Raw genomic sequence first — 7,524 nt, forward strand, 5'->3', positions numbered from 1 at the left:
TGTCATCAATAATCTAAGACATTTTAATTTGCTACACAAAGCAGAGGAGTTTGCACAAAATTTTTTTATTGATTGTTGAGGATTTATGAGAGTTTGAAATAACAGAAAGTCGTGTTGTGACCCTAGGAAAGAAAAATTTGATTTTTGGTAAGACTTAGCTACATAATATATGAGAGCTGAACATAATTCCATAGTTAAAGAAATGTGTTGAGAGTGAGCAAATCCATAATCAGTCTCAGCGGAACGAGTCTCTTCTAGTCCAAGGGCCTGTGAGTCCTGACTGCTTTCAACTGGTGGGCATGTAGCAGAGGCAGATGGATTGTGAATTTATGTGATTGTAGCTCCAGCAAAATCCACTTCAGTAAACATTGCATTGTTGGTTAGTACGATATCACACCTTTGAAGTCCAGCAGGGGTAACTCTACTTAAACACTCTCCCCAAGAAGGTGGAAAACTTGATACTGAGTTACTTGACTACCAAGGTTATTTTGCAAGCATCTCCCGATAGCCTGAATGTAAAAAGTGTTGAAAGTTGGCATAAAATATACGTCCAGCAGCTACAGATTTTGGCTGCAATGTGGGAGGATGCAAATTACAATTGTTTGTAGCCTTTTCAATGAAGTCAACGTTCCTTGTGTGGTAGCATGTCCATCAAGTATTAGTAATACAGGATCCTTTTTCTTCTACAGTTTAGTGCAAAAACTGTATCTGATTGAGACTGTACAGTCGAAAGTCCCATTTCACTTACTGTGTAAACCCAATGAGTTGGATATTAGCAACTTTCCTGGACATCCTCTAAAATATCAAAGAATTTTATTCTGGTAAATGCTTGGGCAACTCTAGCTGCTGAAGATGCCTCTGGTTTTTTCAAAATGTTTCGGGAGGCGCTTTCTGAAGCCTCTAACCCAATCTTTCCAAACTAATTTTTTGTCATTGTTTCAATTATTAGGGCTATTACTCTAGTCTTCCAGTTGGTAAGCAAGGCTGCGTACGCTCACAACTGTAATTCCATAAAAAAAGTCCATATCAAAAAGGTGTTGTACAAGCTGCTTTTCTTATTCTTCATTAAAAATAGCACGGTAGTGACCTAGACATTTTTTTATTTCCAGTTGTGTGCTGATTTTTGTTCAGAACACAATGTTTTAGAATGTTCTGAGGTATACTAAAGGTTTTAGCAGCTGTTTGTCAGTGCACACCATGTTTTTTCACGGTGTAAATAGTTACATGCATCGCCTGCGAGTCCTAGTTTTGCTGCTAGCTTTTCCTTTGGTAGTCAGACACCATAACTGCATCTAAACAAATGTATAATGCTTGTAAGTAATTCAAAGAGAAATGCTATCTTAGTTTGGCAAGGATGAAGCTAAGTAACTACAAGTAAAAGATAAGCTATGCATTAATACCTGGTTTTAATAATTGGAAAAGTATTTAAATGCACAAAATGAGATTAGGCTTGGTCTCATAAAAATAATTTACACAAAAAGTACAATGTGTTTAGTGCCATTACAGAAACACGATTCTACAGTTTTAACAATTAACTCTAGGTACTACTTAGAAACATGCTTTTAAAGGTTACATCACATGGATTTCAGTTATGACTGCCAAATCATATATATAAAAGCTTGTATTTTGTCATAATAGTTTATGTAGTACACTTAACTTAAATCATCAAGGTGAAAAATGTGAAAACCATGGATAACTTCTGAACAATTAATCAGAATACCGTCTATGATCAGCACAACACTAATGGCATACTAGCAGAGTAGTCGAGGTGTTTGCTCTTCAGTGGTAACAATATAAGGAGAAAAACCAGCCAGTGACAAGTATGCTCGCCGTGGTCACTATGCCCACCCTTACACTACTGTTGCCAGTCCAACTCCGATGTAAGTGTTTCAGTGAGTAAGGAATTTGTAATACTTAACTAAAAAAATTCAGTAACTAAGTAATTCTCTTCATGAACTTTTTCCATGACAAAGGTATTGAATTAACTTTTACTTTTAACGGTGATATGCATTTTACAGAGAGATCCTATTAAGAAAAGAAAAAACAATCGCTCAAACTCACATTTCCAAAAATATTCTAAATGGTTTTGAGTAAATCAACATCTAAATTAACCAAGGAAGTTAGTTTGGAACTCTTCTTCCTTTATGTAGTTATCGTGTAATCACAAATATCTGTATATCAACATACACTTATCAAACAATGAAATGTTAAAAAACACAGTAATCATGTTTGTTAAATTTTACTGTCAGAATCAAGTAATTTTTAGATTGTTACCCATTTATGACATACAAAATCATTTACATCCACTAACTGACAGTGAAATTTCAGTAATCTCAGTCGGTAATTTTTTTTCAACGTAACATAAATGCCTTCCAGTCTTTGTTAAGAAAATATGACCATTTTTCCTATATAATTAAGACACTGAGGTAAATATTAGGAGTGGGACAAGGAACCTATTACAAGTAGTATGACTTGGGTCAATAACAGTCTGTAGGCACATATGAATTATACTATTCATAAAAGGACATACAATACATAATGGCCCATACTAAGGAAAACAGCGCATTCCTTCGAGGCTATGATACGAAGGACTGTGTTTCTGTAATTGACTATTATTTTATTTTTTATTTACTATTAATTTTATTATTATATTATTTATTATATATTTTTTATTATAATATTTTATCGTCAGTGTTTACGCAGCTCTTGTAATGAATAAATGCTACTTGGCACAACTGAACCATTCTACATCTTCCCCAGCAGAGCCAGTGGAAGTCCGAAGCAATAATTCAATGTAATTGATTAGATATTAGCCTTTTATCCGAGCTAATATTTTGTCAGTATGGTGGGCGAGTACTGATTTTTGCTTTGTCCTCTGCTAGCACAGAGATACTTCACTCCAAATTTTTGTATCCTATCGTTACGAATGGATCAGTAAATCGTACGATAGTAGGTAGATAGTGGCTGTTATGACACATGGCAGGTCACCAGTGCAGGCTTTCAAAAATAAAAATGAGGTGGTGGTGGCCCTGAACTAAGTACCCTCAGACTCAGAGTTGAAGTATTAATAGTTTTGGCTGAGATATGTTCAAAATGCTTCAAATGGCTCTGAGCACTATGGGACTTAACATCTGCGGTCATCAGTACCCAAGAACTCAGAACTACTTAAACCTAACTAACCTAAGGACATCACACACATCCATGCCCGAGGCAGGATTCGAACCTGCGACCGTAGCAGGCGCGCGGTTCCTGACTGAGCGCCTAGAACCGCTAGACCACAGCGGCCGGCTGAGATAAGTAGTTGCTGCATTACAGACCAAATAGTGATGAGTCTACAGTATACAATATCAATATACACATGAATCAAATGGTCCTTGGTTCCTATCACTCCGCAATTGCGACTTTTGAATGCAACATAGAAATTTATAAATGAAACATTGCAATTAAATAAAATCTGCAGGTACTATTTTTAACGACTTTAAATGACGAGTATGAAAGCAGAAGTACCTCTAAAAACGCCTTTTATTACTGCAAAACACGTATTGGTGTCAATTATCCAGCAATTAAGTAAAATATAAGTTGAATAACAGGGAAACATTAGATACCTACTTCACGTAATTATTTATGAACAACAACATAGCTCGCAAGATATTCACTTCTAAACGCATACTACGTCTTCGCTGCAGAAGCCATGCAAATCTCGCAAGTGCAAAACTCGGCACTACGAAATATTTCTATCTCCCGCGACCATGTGCAAACTGCTCCACACTCCAAGTCTTTCCTGTGACCTGATGCTCCTCCCCCATTTCCATACAGTCTCTCCATTCTTTGGTAGTCGCCTACTATAGTAACGAGTGCCATGATTGGCTAGAGTGCTCCTGCCATGTCCCCAAGCCAACGCACACTCACAAACGTATTGAAACACGTACGAAATACTGGATTTACATTTAAATAACTTGAAATTAAATTAATATTCCTACGGCTGGACCATAAACACGCTCTAACACACATACATATATCAAAGGAATAGAAACAAAAGTAAGCCAGTTGCCTAATGTCTCTGTGCTTTCTAAAACACAGCAAATATTTAACCAATTTCTTCATGAATAGTATATATTGGATATTAAACAAAGACATAGCCGAATAAATATATTGATAAGCATGCTGCTACCATTTTTTCATGTAACTGTGGAGTACTTATGGTCTGACGTGATCAATAGTAATTGGCCACTTTGACCTCAAATAACTCATGTACTATTAAAGTTACATGTCTGTACTTCATACCAATTTAGGTTTACACTAATAGCCTTTTAAAGACATGACGATCGACACAATCGGATGAACCGTTTAGATTTTGGAAATTCATTGCTGGGTGTTACTTGTATAATATACAGTGAGATACTAAACTTTAAACTAATAAAGATATTGAAAATCTCATTAAACCATAAGAATCATAGTGCAAATAATGGTAATGTACACGTTTCTTTTTAAGGTATCATGATTCCTCTGGCTATTATTAATTTCTACATGAACTGTGAAATATCTGCTATTACGGTTTCACAAAGTCCACCATCTTTGGCACTCCCGGCATACAAATCTCCTTCATCGACACAAAGCACAGTCCTCGTCACAACGTCAACATGGGGTTCCCAGCCACACGGTCGGTCTGGACCACGTGTTGGGGCTATCCCTATTGCTTCGGCCAATGCTCGGAACCATTTGGCCGCCGACGAGCCGCGGCTCACCAACAGGCCGCCGCACAGCCATGCCAACTACGAACTTAGAATATTTTCAGGGCGCCACAACTCACCTGTTACCTCATACCAGTGACATGATCAACAAAGTCATCAGATTTACCCACCTCTCCCCCTCCGCCAGCCAACAAAGGTACATAAAATGGCGGGAAATTCGAATTTTGGATGGCTTTCCTGCCACTCCTATGACAACACTGTGGAAGGAGGGCTGTTGCCCTAAGTATAAAAGGAGTTAAATGAAAAAATCCAATGGGGTGCATTGTCGTACTGGTAGCAGTAGGTCACGTGCGCTAAGTATAGGACTCTCTGGAATACTGGCATAAGGTCAATGATATCATAAACCATGATGGCAATCCAAGATGACATACCTGGAATAGTGGCACTGACACTGGCACTGGCTCTATGACGTCAGAATGCAATACTGGGAAGACTGGCACTTTGACATCAGGTTACCCCCAAGCTAATAGTATTTCTGTTTTGCCTGCAGGTCCAGGCCTGCCTGTTAGACAAAGGAGGTCAATCTGCTATTATTCACTCAGATACATATGATAACTTACAGAATTCCTACATACTGCTTCTTCTAAATTTGTACCTTTCCACTTCATATCTTTCACACCATGATGACAGGGAAAGGGCACTCTTAGCTGCTCCATGCTGCCCACTCTGCTACTGAATTCGAAAACTGCCCCATCTGTGGCAGCCCACAAATAGCAGAGTCCAGTGCACCACTGCCACCACAAGAAGGTTATGCAGCACCACGTTGTCAGCTGCCAAGATCACCGTGTCATGTAAGACATACGAGGCTAGCAGCCGGGAACCAGCCCACTGTCCACCAGAGATGCTGCACGAGACTTTCAGTTGAGCTGCCTGATGCAAAGTGGAGACTAGAAGTTATGATCTCTACCAGTAGTATGCTGTTTGTGATAGTGCTGCAGCTACAGCCCACATGACTTGGGTTAAATTGATGGAAAACTTGAAAAATCGTGGCACACATTCATCGTCCTGAGATGGAAAACTTGTATGTTGGTTCTGAAGCCAAAAAAGTAGGTTCAGATTCTATGCTCATAAAATTCACCACAAAAATTTATATGTAGAAGGGACAGTGGCTATTTCTCTAGCAGTAAAAGGGCCAACCATCTCAGAGACATCAAACATGCAAACCTATATGTACCAGGCATATAGCTGTAGCATTTTAAAATGAAACACACTTATAGTTAGTTACAACTTTCATGGCCATTAAAACACAACAAATATACACAAACCAAAAAACGTTTTGCATCACCTCTGTACTGAGAGATCTGGAACCTGTACAGAAAATTGGAATAGAGATCAACATAAACATCATTTCCGCCCATTTTATTGCTCATGAAAACCACACATTGCATGTTGTACCACCATACAGCGAGACCTTCAGAAGTGTTGGTCCAGACTGTTGTACTCACCGGTACTGTCTAAGGCATTCAGCCGGACCGTGTTGTCTCCAAACATGTCACCAACAATTGTCTGATTGAAGGCATATGTGACAGTCATCCGTGAAGAGAACGTGATGCCAATCCTGAGAGATCCAATCAGCATGTTGGGCCCATCAGCATGGTGTTGTGGTTGCAAAGATGGAAGTCGGGATTGAAGGTGCGCATCATGAAGCCTGTTGCGCACACTTTGGGTCATAACACATCCTGTGGCTGCACGAAAAGCATTATTCAACATGGTGGCTTTGCTGTCAGGGTTCCTCCAAGCCATAATCCGTAGGTAGTGGTTATTCACTGCAGTTGTAGCACTTGGGCGACATGAGCGAGGCATGTCATCAACAGTTCCTGTCTCTCTGTAGCTCCTCCATGTTCGAACATCGCTTTGGTTCACTCCAAGACACCTGGACACTTTCCTTTTTCAGAGCTCTTCCTGGTAGAAAGTAACAATGCGGATGTGATCAAATTGCAGTACTGACCGTCTAGGCATGGTTGAACTGCAGACAACAAGAGCCATGTATCGCCTTGATAGTGGAATGACTGGATCTGGTCGGCTGTCGGACCTCCTCCGTCTAATGGTTGTTTACATCTTTGGGCAGGTTTAGTGACATCTCTGAATAGTCAAAGGGACTGTGTCTGTGATACAGTATCCACAGTCAACGTCTGTCTTCAGAAGTTCTCGTAACTGGAGTGATGCAAAGTTGTGTGTGTGTGTATGTGTGAATGGGAAGTATGATGCTTGCTATAAGAGAAGTGGTCAATACCGTAATTGTACACCATATTTCGGGACAAAAAACTAAACTGCCATCACCAACAGAACACCACTCCAATTTCTGTAGTAATACATAGTCAAAAGCTTCCAGATTGGATTAGATTAGTACTTGTTCCATAGATCATGAATACGACACTTCATAATGATGTGGAACGTGTCAGGTTAATAAAAGGTGTCTATACAAGATATTACATTATACAAAATAACACATGACACTCAATATTTATAATTTTTTTGTGGGGGTTTTGAAATTACCCACTTACGATATCCAAAAATTCATCTAATGAGTAGAAGGAGTTGCCATTAAGAAAGTCTTTTAATTTCCTTTTAAATGCTATATGGCTATCTGTCAGACTTTTGATACTATTAGGTAAGTGACCAAAGACTTTTGTGGCAGCATAATTTAACCCCTTCTAAGCTAAAGTTAGATTTAACCTTGAGTATTGAAGATCATCCTGTCTCGTAGTGTTGTAGCCATGTACACTGTCATTACTTTTGAATTTGTTCGGATATATATATATATATATATATA

This window comes from Schistocerca gregaria, chromosome X (genome assembly GCF_023897955.1).
Source record: "Schistocerca gregaria isolate iqSchGreg1 chromosome X, iqSchGreg1.2, whole genome shotgun sequence".
Taxonomy (NCBI): Eukaryota; Metazoa; Arthropoda; class Insecta; order Orthoptera; family Acrididae; genus Schistocerca; species Schistocerca gregaria.